Source organism: Castor canadensis, chromosome 1, assembly GCF_047511655.1.
Source record: "Castor canadensis chromosome 1, mCasCan1.hap1v2, whole genome shotgun sequence".
Classification (NCBI taxonomy): domain Eukaryota; kingdom Metazoa; phylum Chordata; class Mammalia; order Rodentia; family Castoridae; genus Castor; species Castor canadensis.
In genome coordinates, this window is record NC_133386.1 from 187,493,740 (window position 1) to 187,511,820 (window position 18,081).

General features: G+C 38.0%; 1 pseudogene; it reads right to left on the minus strand.

Moving 5' to 3' along the window:
* Positions 1-3,356: 3,356 nt before the first annotated feature.
* On the minus strand, positions 3,357-4,157 carry LOC141414832 (NADH-ubiquinone oxidoreductase chain 4-like; annotated as a pseudogene).
* Positions 4,158-18,081: the final 13,924 nt, after the last annotated feature.

The following is an 18,081-nucleotide window of genomic DNA, read 5'->3' on the forward strand; positions in this document are numbered from 1 at the left end:
TGTTGTGGTGTCCGATGTGTAGTGTATTGCTAGAAATAGTCCTGTTGCGATTTGTAGGATTAAGAAAATTCCTAGTAGGGATCTGAAGTTTCATCATGCTGAGATATTGGATGGCATTGGAGGTCAATGAATGAGTGGTTAATAATTTTTATTAATGGGTGTGTTTTTCAGATGTTTGTCATTAGGAGTTTCTGTAGTTGAATTACAACGATGATTTTTTCATGTCATTAGTTTTGGTTTGAGTCCATGTGGAAACTATGACTTATTCTATGTATTTGTTGAGTGTTATATTTATGTTGGGCTTTGTGGGGTTTTCTTCTAAGCCTTCTCCTATTTATGGCAGTTTCGGGTTGGTTGTTAGAGGTGGGGTTCGTTGTGGGTTAATTTTAAGTTTTAGTGGTTCTTTTTTGGGGTTGATGGTGTTTTTGGTTTATTTAGGTGGGATGATAGTCGTGTTTGGTTATACTACGGATATGGCTATTGAAGATTATCCTGAGACGTGGGATTCTAATATGGTTATTTGAGGTGCTTTGGTGTTTGGTTTATTTATTGAGTTGATTTTTTGGTCTTATTGGTGAAGAATGATGAGGTGGATGTATTGGGTGGTGTTTATAATACAAGTGATTGGGTTATTTATAGTGGTGAGGGGGTTAAGTATGTCAATAAAGATGTTACGGGTGTTGTGGCTGCTTATAGTTTTGGAAGTTGATTAATGGTGTTGGCTGGTTGGTCTTTGTTTGTAAGCATTTTTATTGTTCTTGAGATTACTCGTGGTCGTTAGATGATAATTGTTAGTGCTAAGGCTATTGATAGTAGGAAGGATAGAAAGTATAGCTTGATTATTCCTTTTTGGTTGGATACAGTGATAGAGACTTTAATCTGCATGTTAGCTATCAATTTGGGTGTGGTTTTCTCTATTCAGATTATGTCTAGGAGGGTTGATGCTGCTTTTTGACTGAGTGTTAGTGTATTTTTGGGTGAGGTACGGTGTATGATGGTTGGGAAAAATCCGAGTATTGTAGAGAATGATTTGGTGTTGGAGTTTAGGTTTAGTTTTAGGTTGTAGGTTATGTTGTTTAGTTCTATTGTGATAGTGAATCCTAGGATAGTGACTCCTAAGGCTATTAATTTGAGGTATAGTGGCATAGTTAATGTGGGGTTGTTTATGGGGGTGATGTTATTTGAGATAATAAATCCGGCAAAAATGCTTCCTATGAGTAATCGTTTAATAGAATTTGTGAGTTGTGGGTTGTTTTCATTGATGTTGATGAGTGGGTAGAATCGGGGTTGTCCTAGAAGGGCAAAGAAAATGATTCGTGTGCTATATACAGCTATAAGGGAGGTTGCAATGAGTGTAATTAATAGAGCTCAGGCCTTGGTGTACGACGTGTTGGCAGATTCAATGATAAGGTCTTTTGAGTAAAATCCTGTCAGGAAGGGTATGCCTATAAGTGCTAGACTTCCTACTGTTAGAGAGGAAGTTGTGAATGGTATTGCTTTGGCTAATCCACCTATTTTGTGGATGTCTTGTTTGTCGTTGAGGCTGTAGATGATGGATACTGAGCATATGAAGAATATTGCTTTGAAGAATGCATGGTTGCAGATGTGGAGGAATGATAAGTAGGGTTGGTTAATTCCTAGGGTAACTATCATTAGACCTAGCTGGCTGGAAGTTGAGAATGCGATGATTTTTTTTATGTCATTTTGTGTTAAAGCACAAATTGCTGTGAAGAGGGTTGTGATAGCCCCTAGGCACAGTATAGTTGATATGATTAGTTGGTTGGATTCTAGGAGGGGATGGAATCGGATTAGGAAGAAGATTCCTGCTACGACTATTTTGCTTGAGTGGAGTAGGGCTGATACTGGTGTGGGGCCTTCTATGGCTGAGGGAAGTCATGGGTGGAATCTGAAATGTGCTGATTTTCCAGTAGCAGCTAGTAGTAGGCCTAGCAGGGGGATTGTTGTTATTTTAGGGTCTATGAATAGTTGTTGTAGGTCTCATGAGTTGGAGTAAATTAAGAATCATGCTATTGATAGGATGAATCCAATGTCTCCAATTCAGTTGTATAGGATTGCTTGTAGTGCAGAGGTGTTAGCGTCAGTATGTCCGTATCATCATCCAATGAGGAGGAATGATATGATTCCTACTCCTTCTCATCCGATGAATAGTTGGAATAGGTTATTTGCTGTAACTAGGATTAGTATGGTGATAAGGAAGAATAGTAGGTATTTAAGGAATTGGTTGATGTTGGGGTCGGAGTATATGTGTCATAGGGAGAATTCTATGATTGATCATGTTACAAATAGGGCTACTGGTATGAATAGTAATGAAAAATAGTCTAGTTTGAGGCTGAGTGAGAGTTTTGTAGTGTGGATGGTGAGTCAGTGTCAGTTGGATACGATGGTTTCATTGCCTAAGTGAATGACTATGATCATGGGGATTGTGCTAGTGATGAATGCTAGTTTTACTGAGGTTTTGGTGTATTCAGGATAGTTTTTGTTTTTGTAAAAGTCTGTTAGTGACATTAGGATGGGGTATATGAGGATGATAAATATTATGATTATGGATGAGGTTAATATGTTTATTACTTTTATTTGGAGTTGCACCAATTTTTTGGTTCCTAAGACCAACAGATAACTACCATCCTTTAAAAGTAAGAAAGCCATATTTTTAGGTATGGTGGCATGAGTTAGCAGTTCTTGCATACTTTCTTGGTAAATAAAATTTTATTTTCTGATTCTAGACTCACAATCTAGTGTTTTGTTAAACTATATTTACAGAATATTGTGCCGAGAATGATCTTTGGATTTAAATATAGTAGGAGTAGGGGGAATAGGTGGAGGAAAACTAGGGAGTTTTCTTGTGTGAATGATGGATGAATGTTATTTATGTGATAGGTAGGTTTGCCTCGTTGAGTTGTGGTTAGTATATATAGGGTATATAAGGCTGTGATTAGTGTGTTCGCTCCTATAAGGAGGATGGTGAAGTTGGATCATGAAAATGAGGAGGTGATAATTATTAGTTCTCTGATCAGGTTGATTGTTGGGGGTAATGCGAGGTTGATTAAGCTTGCTGTAAGTCATCACAGGGCTATTAGTGGGAGTATTGTTTGCAGGCCTTGAGTTAGGAGTATGGTTCAGCTATGTACTCATTCATAGTTTGTGTTTGCTAGGCAGAATAGGACTGACGAGGTTAGACCATGGGCTACTATTAGTGCTGTGGCTCCTATAAAGCTTCATGGGGATTGAATCAAGATGGTGACAATTACTAACACTATGTGGCTGACTGATGAGTATGCGATTAGGGATTTTAGGTCCGTTTGTTGTAAACAAATTGAGCTGGTCATTACTAGTCTTCATAGTGAGAGTAGTATGAATGGGTATATTATGTGGTTTGTGATGGGTGATAAGAGGATGGTAATTCGTATTATACCATATCCTCCTAGTTTTAGTAGAACAGCTGCTAATACTATGGAGCCGGCAATAGGTGCTTCAACATGGGCTTTTGGTAGTCATAAGTGTAGTCCATATAATGGTATTTTAACTATAAATGCTATTATACATGCTAGTCATAGCAGGTCGTTTGATCATGATAGGTTTAGTTGTTCTGAATAGTTGTTTAGGATGTGGAGGTTTAGGGATCCTAGTGAGTTTTGTAAGTAGATTAATGCAACTAAAAGGGGTAGGGATCCAATTAGTGTGTAAAATAAGAAGTATAGGCCTGCGTTAAGTCATTCTGTTTGGTTTCCCCATCATGTAATGATAATTAGTGTGGGAATTAGTGTGGCTTCAAATAGGATGTAGAATAAGATTAGTTCTGTGGATGTAAATGTTATGATTAATAGGATTTGTAGTAGTACCAGTATAGTAATACACATTTTTTTTCATTCTACTGGTTCTTTGTTCATGTGTTGTTGACTGGCTATAATTATTACTGGTAGTAATCAGGCTGTTAGGATTAAGAGAGGGGTGGATAGGGAGTCCGAGGAGAATAATAATGAGAAGTTAAGGCTGTTTTTGTTTGATTGATTTAGGGTGAATAGGCATAGTATACTAATTAGTAGGCTGTAGGCAGTGTAGTTAATTCAGATTATATTGTTTTTTGAGAATCATGTTATGGGGATGAGTATGATTGTTGGTATAATGATTTTTAGCATTGTAAGAGGTTTAGGTTTTGTACATAGTCCGTTCCGTATGTGTTTGATATTGTGACTAGCAGGGCTAGTCTTACTGTGGCTTCGCAGGCTGCAAAAACTAAGATGATGATGGGGAATATAAATGATAGGGTGATGTTGAAGTTCAGGGTGATTAGGGTTCGGTGATAAAAATTGATAGTTATACCCTCTAGGCATAGGAGTGAGGATATCAAGTGTGATCGATAAATTAGTGCTCCTAATAGGGATGCTAGGAAGGCTAGGAATAGGTTAATTAGGATAGGGGACATTTTGGTGCTTATGAGTGATTCATAATCTAATGAGTTGAAATCATTTGCTTTGTGTTAAACTAAGCACCATATTCATTTCATTCTAATCCCTTTTGAGATCATTCGTATGCTAGTCCCAGTGATAGGATGATGATTAGAGGTAGTGCTATGAGGATAACTGGGTAGAGTTTGTTTGTTTGCAGTGCTCAAGGAGGGTGAGGAGTAGGGCAATTTCAAGGTCGAATAAGAGGAAGGTGATTGCGATTAAGAAAAATTTTATTGAGAATGGGGTCGTGCTGAGCCTATGGGGTCAAATCCGCATTCGTAGGGGTTTGATTTTTCATTGTAGATGTTGATTTGTGGGATTCAGAACGCAATGGTGATTAAGAGGGTTGCTAGGAGGGAGTTTAGGGTTAATGCGATGATTAGGTTGATTACTCTCTTTTGGGTTTATACTAAATCTAGTTGATTGGAAGTCAGCTGTACTAATTAATACTAAGAGAGTATGAGCCTCATCAATAGATGGAGACGTATAGGAATAGTCATACTACATCAACAAAATGTCAGTATCAGGTTGCGGCCTCGAGATCAAAGTTTTGATGTAAAATGGAATTTTAGTTGTAGAGTTAGGCGTACTAATAGGAATGTGGAGCCGATAATTACATGTAGGCCATGAAATCCTGTTGCTATGAAGAAGGTTGAACCATAGATGCCGTCGGAGATTGTGAATGAGGTTTCAAAATATTCTGAGGCTTGTAGGAGGGTAAAGTAGATGCCTAGTAGTGATTGATAGTGCTTGGATTGTATTTTTTCGGTTCCCCTCCATTAGACTGTGGTGAGCTCAGGTAATGGATATGCCTGATGCGAGAAGAACTGATGTGTTGAGAAGAGGGACGTCTAGGGGGTCTAGTGGGTTAATGCCAGTGGGTGGTCAGCAGCCTCCTAGTTCTCGGGTTGGGGCAAGGCTTGAATGGTAAAAGGCTCAGAAAAATCCAGCAAAGAAGAATACTTCTGAAACGATAAATAGTACTATTCCATACCACAGTCCTTTTTGAACAACTGGGGTGTGGTGACCCTGGAATGTGCCTTCTCGTACTATGTCCCATCACCATTGGTATATGGTTAGTGAGTTGGTGAGTAGTCCTAGTATTAAGAGGGATGTAGAGTTAAAGTGGAATCATATTGCTAGGCCTGATGTTATTAGGAGGGCAGACAATGCTCCTGTTAGTGGCCATGGGCTTAGGTTGACTATGTGGTAAGCGTGAACTTGGTGGGTCATTATGTGCTGTCATGGAGATATAGGCTAACTAGGAGTGTAAATACGTAAGCTTGGATTAGGGCTACCGCAAATTCGAGAATTGTGAGGAGGACTAGGATAATAAATGTTACAAAAGCTGTGGTTGGGTTAATGGTTAGTAGTACTAGTGTAGCTCTGCTGATTAGGTGTATTAATAGGTGGCCTGCTGTGATGTTGGCCGTTAGTCAAATGGCTAGTGCTATTGGTTGGATAAACAGGCTAATAGTTTCAATAATGACTAGTATTGGGATTAAGGGGATTGGGTTCCTTGTGGTAAGAAGTGAGCTAGGGATGATTTTATTTTATGGTGGAATCCTAGAATTACGGCCCCTGCTCAGAGTGAGATAGCTATTCCTAGATTTATTGATAGTTGAGTTGTTGGGGTGAAGGAGTATGGAAAAAGCCCGAATAGGTTGGTTGATCCAATGAAGATAATAAGTGATATTAATATTAAAAATCAGGTACGTCCTTTAGAGTTATGCATTGTTATTATTTGTTTAGTGATTAGTTTGACTGCTCATTGTTGAATTGAGGTTAGTCGGTTATTAATTAATCAGTTTGGAGTTGGGAGTATGATACTTGGGAAGAGGATTACTAGGGTAACAATAGGGAGTCCTATTATAGTAGGGGTAATGAAAGAGGTAAATAGATTTTCATTCATTTTTTTTCTCAAGGGTTTTCTTGTTTTATAGATTTGACATTTTTGGGTGCAGGGTTGGATGAGAAGTTGAATGTTTTTACCTTTAATTGGAAGATAATAAGCAGGGTGAGAATTATAGAGGTGATTGTTGTAAATCATGTGGATGTGTCGAGTTGTGGCATATCATTACGGAGAGCTGGCTCTCTGTCTTTAACTTAAAAGGTTAATGCTGTGGTAGCTTCATAATGTACTTATAGTATAGATAAGGATCAGTTTTCAAAGTATTTGAGTGGGACTATTTCTAATACGATGCGTATGAAGCTGTGGTTTGAGCCGCAAATTTCAGAGCATTGGCCGCAGTAAAGTTCTGGTCGTGTGGAGGTGAGGGTTGCTTGGTTAAGGCACCCAAGGATGGCGTCTGTTTTTAGGCCTAGTGATGGGATGGCTCATGAGTGTAGTACATCTTCAGATGAGATTAGTATTCGGATTGGTACTTCTATTGGTAGTACGACTCAATTGTCAACTTCAAGAAGTCGGAGTTCTCCGGGTTTTAGTTCTGATGTTGGGATTATGTAAGAGTCAAATGTTAGGTCTTCATAATTGGTGTATTCATAGCTCCAGTATCATTGATGTCCTATGGTTTTTACTGTTAGTACTGGGTTGTTAATTTCGTCTATTATATATAGGATTAGTAGAGACGGGAGGGCAATTATAATGAGAATAATTGCTGGAAGGATTGTTCAGATAGTTTCTACATCTTGGGCGTCTACTGTGTTGGTGTGTGTTAATTTAGTGGTAAGTATGAGTGAAATGATATAAAGCACTAGAGAGCTAATGAGGCACACAATTATTAGTGTATGGTCATGGAAGTTTAGTAATTCTTCTATGATGGGTGATGTAGCATCTTGTAGGTCTAGTTGTAGAGGGTGAGCCATGAAGATATTTGGGGGATTAGCCTGTAATTTAACTTTGACAAAGTTATGTAATTATTTTATTAATACCTTGTACAGAGAAAGATATATGGGATATGGGTCTGGTTTGAAACTAGTTCTAGGGGGTTCGACTCCTTCCTTTCTTAGTGTTTTTACATATGTGGGCTCTTCAAATGTGTGGTATGGTGGTGGGCATCCATGGAGTCACTCTAGGTTTGTTGTTGTAAGTTCAACTACTCCTACTTCTCGTTTAGAGGCAAATGCTTCTCAGATTATGAAAACTATAATAATTACTTCAGTTAGGGAAATGAAAGAGCCTATTGATGATACTGTATTTCATGCTGTGTAGGCATCTGGGTAGTCAGAATAGCGTCGTGGTATGCCAGATAGGCCAAGGAAGTGTTGAGGGAAAAAGGTCAGGTTTACTCCTACAAATATAATAGTAAAATGGATTTTTGCTCATGTTTGGTCTAATGTATAGTCTGAGAATAGTGGAAATCAGTGTACAAATCCTCCTATGATTGCAAATACTGCACCTATTGATAAAATGTAGTGAAAATGGGCTACTACATAATATGTGTCATGCAGTATGATATCTAGAGATGAGTTGGACAGGACAATGCCTTTTAGGCCACCTACTGTGAAAAGGAAAATAAAGCCTAGGGCTCAAAGTAGGGTTGGGGATCATTTGATGTTGCCTCCATGAAGTGTAGCTAGTCAACTGAAGACTTTTACCCCTCTGGGAATGGCGATGATTATAGTAGTGGATGTGAAGTAGGCTCGGGTGTCAACGTCTATTCCAACTGTAAACATATGGTGTGCTCATATAATGAATCCCAGGAAGCCAATAGACATCATAGCTCATACTATTCCTATATATCCAAACGGGTTTTTTGCCAGAGTAATAAGTAACGATGTGGGAGATTATGCCGAAGCCTGGGAGGATTAGGATGTATACTTCAGGGTGTCCAAAAAATCAGAATAAGTGTTGATAGAGGATTGGGTTTCCTCCTCCTGCAGGGTCAAAGGAAGTAGTGTTTAGGTTTAGGTCAGTTAAGAGTATTGTAATTCCGGCCACTAGGACAGGGAGAGAGAGTAGTAAAAGGACCACAGTGACCAGAACGGATCATACAAATAATGGTGTTTGGTATTGTGATATTGCAGGGGGTTTTATATTAATAATTGTTGTGATAAAATTAATAGCACCAAGGATTGAGGATACACCAGCTAAGTGAAGGGAAAAAATGGTGAGGTCCACTGATGCTCCTGCATGGGCTAGATTGCCTGCTAGTGGGGGGTATACAATTCACCCAGTCCCTGCTCCAGCTTCTACTATTGAGGAGGCTAGTAGAAGCAGGAAAGATGGTGGGAGAAGTCAGAAGCTCATGTTGTTCATTCGGGGGAATGCTATATAAGGGGCTCCAATTATTAATGGTACTAGTCAATTACCAAATCCTCCAATAAGGATTGGTATTACTATGAAGAAAATTATTACAAAAGCATGGGCTGTAAAGATGACATTATAGATTTGGTCGTCTCCTAATAGGGTTCCTGGCTGTCCTAGTTCTGCATGAATTAATAAGCTTAAGACAGTCCCTACCATTCCTGCCCAGGCCCCAAATATTAAGTACAGGGTGCCGATGTCTTTGTGGTTTGTTGAGAATAGTCAACGGTTTACGAACATAGGTAAAATGGCTGAGTAAGCATTAGACTGTAAATCTAAAGACAGGGGTTGAGTCCCCTTTTTACCAGGCTTCAAGGTGATGGATCATGTTGAATTGCAAATTCAGAAGAGCAGCTTCAATTCTGCTGGGGCCTCTCCTGCCTTTCTTTTCTAGACAGCGGGAGAGGTAGATTGAAGCCAGTTGTTTAGGGTATTTAGCTGTTAACTAAAATTTCGTGGCTTTGAATCCCATCAATCTAGTGAGGACTTAGCTTAGTAAAAGTGTTTGATTTGTGTTCATAAGATGTAGGGTGGTGTCCTGCAGTCCTTATTGCAGGAATTAAGTTTATTTAACTTGCTTAGGGCTTTGAAGGCTCTTGGTCTGTTTAACCTAAATTCCTAGCTTAGGGTGAATATGATAGGTGATAGGGGTAGGGTTATAGTTGTAATAATGAAAAGTGGGGGTAAAAGGATTAAGGGTTTTTTGTTGGGGTGTCATCATTTTATTTTTGTGGTGCTTGTGGTTGGGAATAAGGTTAGGGTAGTTGAGTAGATTAGTCGTATGTAGAAATACAAGTTTAGTAGGGCTAGCATGGCTATGATTGTTGGCATTAAGATTAGGTCATTTTTTGTCAGTTCATTAATAATGATTCATTTTGGTAGGAATCCTGTTAGTGGTGGGAGTCCTCCAAGTGATAGTAGTGAGATGAGTAGTATTAGGGTAATTACTGGGGCTACGTTTCAGGAGTGAGCTAAAGTGAGTGTGTTAGTGTTTGTGTTGTGGTTGATTATTGTAAATATGGTGATGGTTAGTAAGATGTAGATGATTAGGTTTAGTATGAAGGCTATTGAGCTATATGAGATGATGGCTATTATTCATCCTATGTGGGCGATTGATGAGTAGGCTATGATTTTGTGTAGTTGTGTTTGGTTTAGTCCTCCTCAGCCACCTACTATAATTGATAGTAGGGCTATTGATATGAGGAGTTGGTGGTTGATTGATGGTGTTAGTTGGTGTAGGATGGAGATTGGGGCTAGTTTTTGTCATGTTAGTAGTAGTATTCCTGACATCAGAGTGGCTCCTTGGGTGACTTCTGGTACTCATAGGTGGAATGGAGCTAATCCGAGTTTTATAGTTAGTGCTGTTAGGGCTATGAATGATGTGATGGGGTTTTGCGTATGGGTGATTGATCATTGGCCTGAGTCTAGCATGTTAATTACAATCACTATTAGTAGCAGTATAGATGCTGTGGCTTGTGTTATGAAGTACTTGGTTGCTGCTTCTGTGGATCATGGACTTCCTTTATTGATTAGTAGAGGGATGAATGCTAATATATTAATTTCTAAACCTGCTCATATTACTAGTCAGTGGGAGCTTGTTATTGTAATTATTGTTCCTATAATTACAGTGGGTAAGATAATTAATTTGGCAGTGGGGTTAATTAGTATGGGAAGGATATAAACCAACATTTTTGGGGTATGGGCCCAATAGCTTAATTTAGCTGACCTTACTTTAGAGTTGGGTGTGATATGGTAGCACGAAGAATTTTGAGTTCTTAGGATTAGGTTCGGTTCCTTTAGCTCTAGAAATAAGAGGGCTTGAACCTCTATATTTTACTCTATCAAAGTAACTCTTTTGTCAGACATATTTCTATATTTGTGGGGGGATGCTTGATATGGCAACGGGGATGGATACATATAGCATGCAGGCAGCCAAAGTGATTGGGAGGAAATTTTTTCATAGTAGGTGTATGAGTTGGTCATATCAGAATCGGGGGTATGATGCTCGAATTCATAAGAATAGTAGGGTGAGGCAGAGGGTTTTGATGGTGAAGTTGATAGTGTATAGCTCTGGGGCTAGGGGGTTGTGGAATGCTCCTAGGAATATGATTGTCGTGAGAGCATTTACTATAATGATGTTCATGTATTCTGCTATGAAGAATAGGGCAAATGATCCGGCAGCATATTCTACATTGAATCCAGATACTAGTTCGGATTCTCCTTCAGTTAGATCAAATGGGGCTCGGTTAGTTTCTGCTAGTGTTGAGATAAATCATATTATTGCTAGTGGTCATGTTGGGATGATGAGTCAGATATGTTCTTGTGTTGTGATTAGTGAGGATATGGTGAATGATCCATTTATAAGTATTACTGATAAAATGATGATGGCAAGGGATACTTTGTATGAGATTGTCTGTGTGACAGCTTGGAGTGCTCCAATTAGGGCATATTTCGAATTTGATGATCAGCATGATCATAGGATGGCATAGACGGATAGGCTAGAGGTTGCTAGAATGAATAGGATGCCAAAGTTTATGTTGATTAGGGGTTGTGGTATTGGAAATGGAATTCATATGATAAGGGCTAGTGTTAGGGCTAGGGTTGGGGCGATGGAGAATAGCAGTGGGGAGGAGGCTAGTGGTCGTATTGGTTCTTTAATGAATAGTTTTAGTGCATCAGTGAATGGTTGAAGGATGCCGTAGGGGCCTACTACGTTTGGGCCTTTTCATAGTTGTATATATCCTAGGAGTTTTCGTTCTACGAGGGTTAAGAATGCTATTGCAAGTAGAATGGGGATGGTTAGGGTGAGGACATTTGTGATGAACATGGAGTGTTAAGGAGAGGAGTTGAACCTCTGAGGGTAAAGTTTTAAGTCTTATGCAATTACCAGGCTCTGCCACCTTAACTAACCCTGTTCTAGGGTAGGTGAGTGTATAGTTTACTAGATTGATGTTAGTGCATCTATTGAACTTAAGACTCTGATGGGGAGTTGGCCTTGTTTCTCTTGTCCTTTCATACTGGGAGAAACTTGTAAATAGATAGAAACCGACCTGGATTACTCTGGTCTGAACTCAGATCACGTAGGACTTTAATCATTGAACAAACGAACCTTTAATAGCAGTTGCACCATTGGGATGTCCTGATCCAACATCGAGGTCGTAAACCCTATTGTCGATATGGACTCTAAAATAGGATTGCGCTGTTATCCCTAGGGTAACTTGGTCCGTTGCTCAAATGATGGGTCAATTTATGATTTTTTTCCTGTATTTTGACTTGTTAGTATAGATTTAAATCATTTGGAGGTTGTTTTGTACTCCGAGGTCACCCCAACCAAAATTATTGAACCAGAAATTATAAGGTTAGGCCAATTAGGGGTAAGTGTGTATTTTATAATTGTGGTTGAAAAATTAAAGCTCCATAGGGTCTTTTCATCTTATTGATTTATTCCCGCCTCTTCATGGGAAGGTCAATTTCACTGATGAAAAGTAAGAGACAGATAAACCCTCATCAAGCCGTTCATATAAGTCCCTATTTAGGGAACAAATGATTATGCTACTTTTGCATGGTCAGGATACCGTGGCCATTTAACAATTGTCACTGGGCAGGCGGTGCCTCTAATAGTTGTAATGCTAGAGGTGATGTTTTTGGTAAACAGGCGGGGTTTTTGTTTGCCAAGTTCCTTTTACTTTTTTTAATCTTTCTTTATAGCACTCCTGTGTTGGGTTAACATAGCGTTTTATAGGTTAGGCTTGTTTTTGTTTTTTTCCTATATGTATGTTAATTATCAGTGATTCATTCGGTCTGATATAAGCTTGTGCTTGGAGAATTTTTTCTTGTTACTAATATTAACATTAGTTCATCTTTTGGTGAATAGATTAACTCAGTTTGTGTTATAGGAGGTCATGTTGGTTTTTGTGATTTAGGAGTTGGTGTGGTTGAGCTTGAATGCTTTCTTAATTGGTGGCTGCTTTTAGGCCAACTATGGCTGTGTGGGTTATTTTACTCTCTGTATAAGGTTGTATCCATATCTAAAGGGCTGTCCCTCTTTAGACTAACATTAAAATTTACATGTTGGAGTTTTATTTCTTGTGGTAAATTTTAAGTGGAACTGAAATTTGGTTCTGAGTAACCAGCTATCATCAGGCTCGGTAGGCTTTTCACCTCTACCTAGAGATCTTCTCACTATTTTGCTATGTAGATGAGTGTGTTCATAAATAACTGTCTTTAGGTAGCTCGTCTGATTTTGGGGTGCTTAGCGAAGTTCTCTGTGTTAAGCTTTTTCTAGTTAAATCATTATGCAAAAGGTATGAGGTGTAATCTTTGCTTTTTAGTGCTTTGAATTAGTCTTTCATCTTTCCCTTGCGGTACTGGCTCTATAGCTCCTGGTACGTATTTCTATCACCTATACTTTACGGATTGGTGAATGTTTTATTTTATGGGTTTTATGCAGTTGTGGTTGTTGGTTTTTGGGCTAGAATTAGCTCAAAATGTTCATTGTGTGAAGTCTTCTGGGTGTAGGCCAGATGCTTTGTGGTTAAGCTACATTTTGATGTTCCAAGCACACTTTCCAGTATGCTTACCTTGTTATGACTTATCTCCTCTTAATTTTTGTGGTAGTAGTTTATGTAAGCTTTGTAATAAAAAATGTTGAGGAGGGTGACAGGCGGTGTGTTCATGCTTCATTGCTCGGTTCAATTGAGCTTTCTAAATTCAATTTACTGCTAAATCCTCCTTATCCTCTCAGTTTCATAAGAGTTTCTGTTAATTTTCTTAGGGTAAGAAAATGTAGCCCATTTCTTCCCATCTCATTGACTACACTTTGACTTAACGTTTTTATGTTGTATGTTTTGGCTTACTTTAAGTGCCTTAATCAGGGTTTGCTGAAGATGGCGGTATATAGGCTGATTTAGCAAGAGATGGTGAGGTGAATCTGGGTTTATCGATTATAGAACAGGCTCCTCTAGATGGATATAAAGCACCGCCAAGTCCTTTGAGTTTTAAGCTGTTGCTAGTAGTTCTCTGGTGAATATGTTTGTTAGGTTTACATATTTAGGTTTACGGCTAAGCATAGTAGGGTATCTAATCCCAGTTTGGGTCTTAGCTGTCGTGTTATCAGATTTGTTAAGATTACTTTCATAAGTTATTTTCTCTTTAGCTGTAGCTTTTTATGGCCTAGATAAAGTTTATTCTTATTGAAGGTAGGAGTTCTTAAACACGCTTTATGCCGGGGTTTATTAGTTTGGGTCTATCGTATGACCGCGGTGGCTGGCATGAGATTTACCAACCCTTATAGTCAGTGTAACTTAGTCAAACTTTCGTTTATTGCTTAATTTTTATCACAGCTGTGTCCTGTGGGGGTGTGGCAAAGCAAAGCGTCTTTAGCTACAAGTTTTGTGTGCTTGATGCTTGCTCCTTTTGGTCTGTTAGACTTAGAGGGCATATTCACTGGGGCATGGATATTTGCATGTGTAATTTCACTGAAAACTAATAAAAAGGCCAGGACCAAACCTCTATTTGTTTATGGGATTATGCAATCCATCTAGGCATTTTCAGTGCCTTGCTTTGATATATAAGCTACATTAACTTTTGTATTTGAGGTTAGTTCTTTTCTTTTATATGGTTGGTTATTTCAGGTATCTTATTAGTATGTGGGAGGGAGTGAGGAGTTGGATTGTGTGTTGCGTGATTTAATTTACGAGATACTCAGATGGCACATTAATAAATTGAACGTATATAATAAAGGATTAAAATGCGAGGTTTAAGGGTGGGTAGATATGTAAAAGTTTGTTGGTAGAACATGTTTCTTGTTTTTGGGATTTGGCAAGAGTTAGTCATGTGGGGGGGTAGGGGGGGTTGCTCATAGATATGTGTATACATGTATATGTGTATACAGGTATACGTGTATGCGTATGTGTGTGTTGTTTTTCCTTTATGTCCATCAAGCATGAAGTTCTAGCATACCTTGATTTTTATTATGTGGGTTAAGAATATTGACTTAAAAGTCCAGCTACAATTGAATTGACTGAGACCATGCCTTGATGGCTATGCTGAGTCACAGCATCCTAAAATTTAAAAAATACCAAATGTATGACAGAACAGTTATGTTGATCATGGGCCAGTCTAGTCATTAGTCCATCGAGATGTCTTATTTAAGGGGAATGTGTGGGCAATCTTAGTTGCCATGGCCCTGAAGTAAGAACCAGATGCCAGGTATAGTTTCATTATAGAAACCCCCAAGTTTAATGGGCCCAGAGCAAGAAGAGGGACACTTCCCGAGCGGGTTGCTGGTTTCACAGAGGTTGGTAGATTAAGAGACCATATTGTGGTAGGGGATATCCATTTTGGAGAGAATTTTTTCTGACTTAATGCGCTAATGTACGACCAATAAAATAATGTTTTATGTCCATCTGTAGGTGGCTTTTGGTTGTGAATATCCGTGTTGGTGGTTAATCTTATATTGCTCAACATCGTATGTGCTATAGTCTGGTTGTTATTAATGTGCTTGCTTATACGCTTGCTCTAGAAAGTTATCATGTATGATTATAAATTGTGTGCTGACTGTGTGGTGGATGTGTGCAAAGGGTTTGGTAAATTGTGTGCTCTGTGTGTGTCTGCTTATGGGCCCCTATGTGAGTAAGTAGGATAAGAATTATATAATGTATTATACCCTCCATAGCATCTTCTAAAATATTTAGTGTTCTGTAATCATCAGGGAAACATGAGTAAGGCATTGTTTGGTTTCAAGTTGTTCAGCATCTATATTCATAAGTCATGCACTTGAAACTATCTTCAATGTAATTTGATAAATATTATGTAAGAAATATAAGCTAAGTGATACAGAAATGCAGGACTGAATATTATCAATTCTCAATGAGGAAACCCAGTAAATGTTTAAGGTAACTTCTTCCTGGCCTGGAAAGAATTTAATTAGTTAGAATAATGAAATTTACTTTATTGTTCTGTGTAAGTAGTCCTATCTGGATTTCTCTGTGCTGAATGAGCTCTCCTCCTAGCTTTTTTACATTGAGTGCCTTATTAGTAACAGAAAAGACAGGAATCACATCAGGCTGTTCACTGTCCTATGGAGATTAGTCTTAAAATCTAACAAAACATCAGAAAAATAATGTTTGTGATGGAAAGAAATTCTAGGCTTAGAAAATAACTGGTTACCCTTTATGATATTAGTTAGGCTCAAGAACTTTGTGGATAGTAAACACCTAACCGTACACAACACAAATATTTTCTCAAACCAAGAATTATCTTCTAAAGACCCACTCAGAGCTCAAACTTACAAAGTCTTAATCACTGTAGTTAAATTCCAAAGTATGGTCTCAATGAATAACATTTTCATCTTTATTTTGAAAAATGTTTTCAGAATACTTGGGTATGTACCATCTCATCTAGATGCTTAACACATTAAAAGTATTATCACTTTAACTGTTTTCTTCATTGAATAAATATTTCTTGAACATCTATCATGGATCATTTACTATGGACCAAGTACTGTAAAAGACACTGGGGCAGGGCAATGAGAAAGGTAATCGGTGGCCTTCAAATCAAAATTCTATTCTCTGAGAGGAAGAAGAATATTTCTGAGAAATTCAGCAATATCCTCTGCAACTCAATAAACAAGTTTGAGTGTGGTTATAAATTACCAGGCAACCCAGTTAACATCATCACAAAGGTACATGATGGAAATTATTTATGCTTTCAGGGGTATAAAAGGGATGTACTTTTGTTCTCTCAACTTTATTAAGACCTTGATAAAATATATAACAGGCAAATAGTGGAAATGAATCTTTTTTTAGCTCAGTAACTCTAAATTTTGGTATTTTATCTGGCAGTGGAATGTGATGGATAACAGTATAAATTTTGGTATCAAGAATCTTCTTGCTGATTTACCTGAAACTGTTATCTTGAATTAGTCACTGAATCTCTGAAAACCTGTCTCTTGTTTGTACAATGGGAGTAATAATTACTTCAGGTAATATGGCATATACCATGTGGTTACTTCAATAAATACATTTTTTGCCAATATTATTATTTTCTTGTTTATATAATGAAGGAGTTGAAACAGACTGTGTTTTTGCACTTTGCTATGTTGTAATTCTAATTAGAGAGACAAATAATTATCTCATCATTCACTAGAGAAGCTAAGTGACATATATAATCAGTTATACAGTCCATGATTGTTGTATACAAGTTGACCAATATCATCTATAGATTTAATATGAGACAAACCCAAGCACATTGTTTAATACCAAGGTTCATTTGTTATGGTTTGAATGCCCATACCAAAACTTATGTTGAAATTTCATTCCCACTGTGAAGTAGTAAGAGGTGGGGATAAAAAGAAGGAATGATATGAACATAAAGAGGAAGCTGTTGGAGAGAGACCCAGTGGGAGTAGTGAAGGTAAAATGAGAAGACGATGGGAGAGCATTATGACTGAAGTACTTTATATGCATGTATGAAAATAGAACACTGAAACACATTAAAATTGGTTGCAAATGGGGAGAGGGAGGAAAAAGAGCAATAGAGTGGTGCATTCTACCAAAGTACATTTTGCGCATATATGGAAATATCACAGTGAAAGCTTTTTGTAAAATTAATATATATTAATAAAAATGGTAAGACTTTAAAAAGAGGGAAGGCCAGGTGAGACCTTTAAGAGTTGATTTGATCATGAGGGCTCTGCTTTCATGGTCCTTTCATGGGTTGATTGGTTAGTGGGATATAGGGCAAGTAGACCTGTTGTAAAAGCCAGTTTGGCTCCGTGTCTTCTATGCATTCCTCTCACCATGTGATGAGTTGAGTGGCCTCAGATTCTACAGAGTCACCAACACCAAGAACTCAATTAGTGAAGCTCTTTGACCTTGGACTTCACAGGCTCTAGATCTATGAGCTAAATAATTATTTATTCTTTATAAATTTCCCAAACTCATAATTGGTTATAGTAACAGAAAACCAATTAAGGGAGCATTCAAAATAACTGCCTTGGAACTTGGGGAAAAACAAACATAAATCTGTAATGAAAAGAAAAAAGGATAAGTTAACTCTTCCTCCAGAGATTTACTTCACCAGCATCATTCCTAGGGGAAAACTCTTAATAGCTTCTTGTTTTCTAAGGCAAACATTTAAGGGAGGATTCTCTCATATTGACTCCCAGTTTCCTTTTTTCCTGGTTTAAGTTATTTACCATTCTCCCGTACAGAATTCACTTGTGAAATCCACATTCTTACTGACAGTTTTTTCTTCATCTAAGGTTGGTTATAGAAAGGTACCTATGAGATAGAGTTTGCATAGTAGATTTTAATTTTTGTTAGTTTTTATAAGACTACTTTA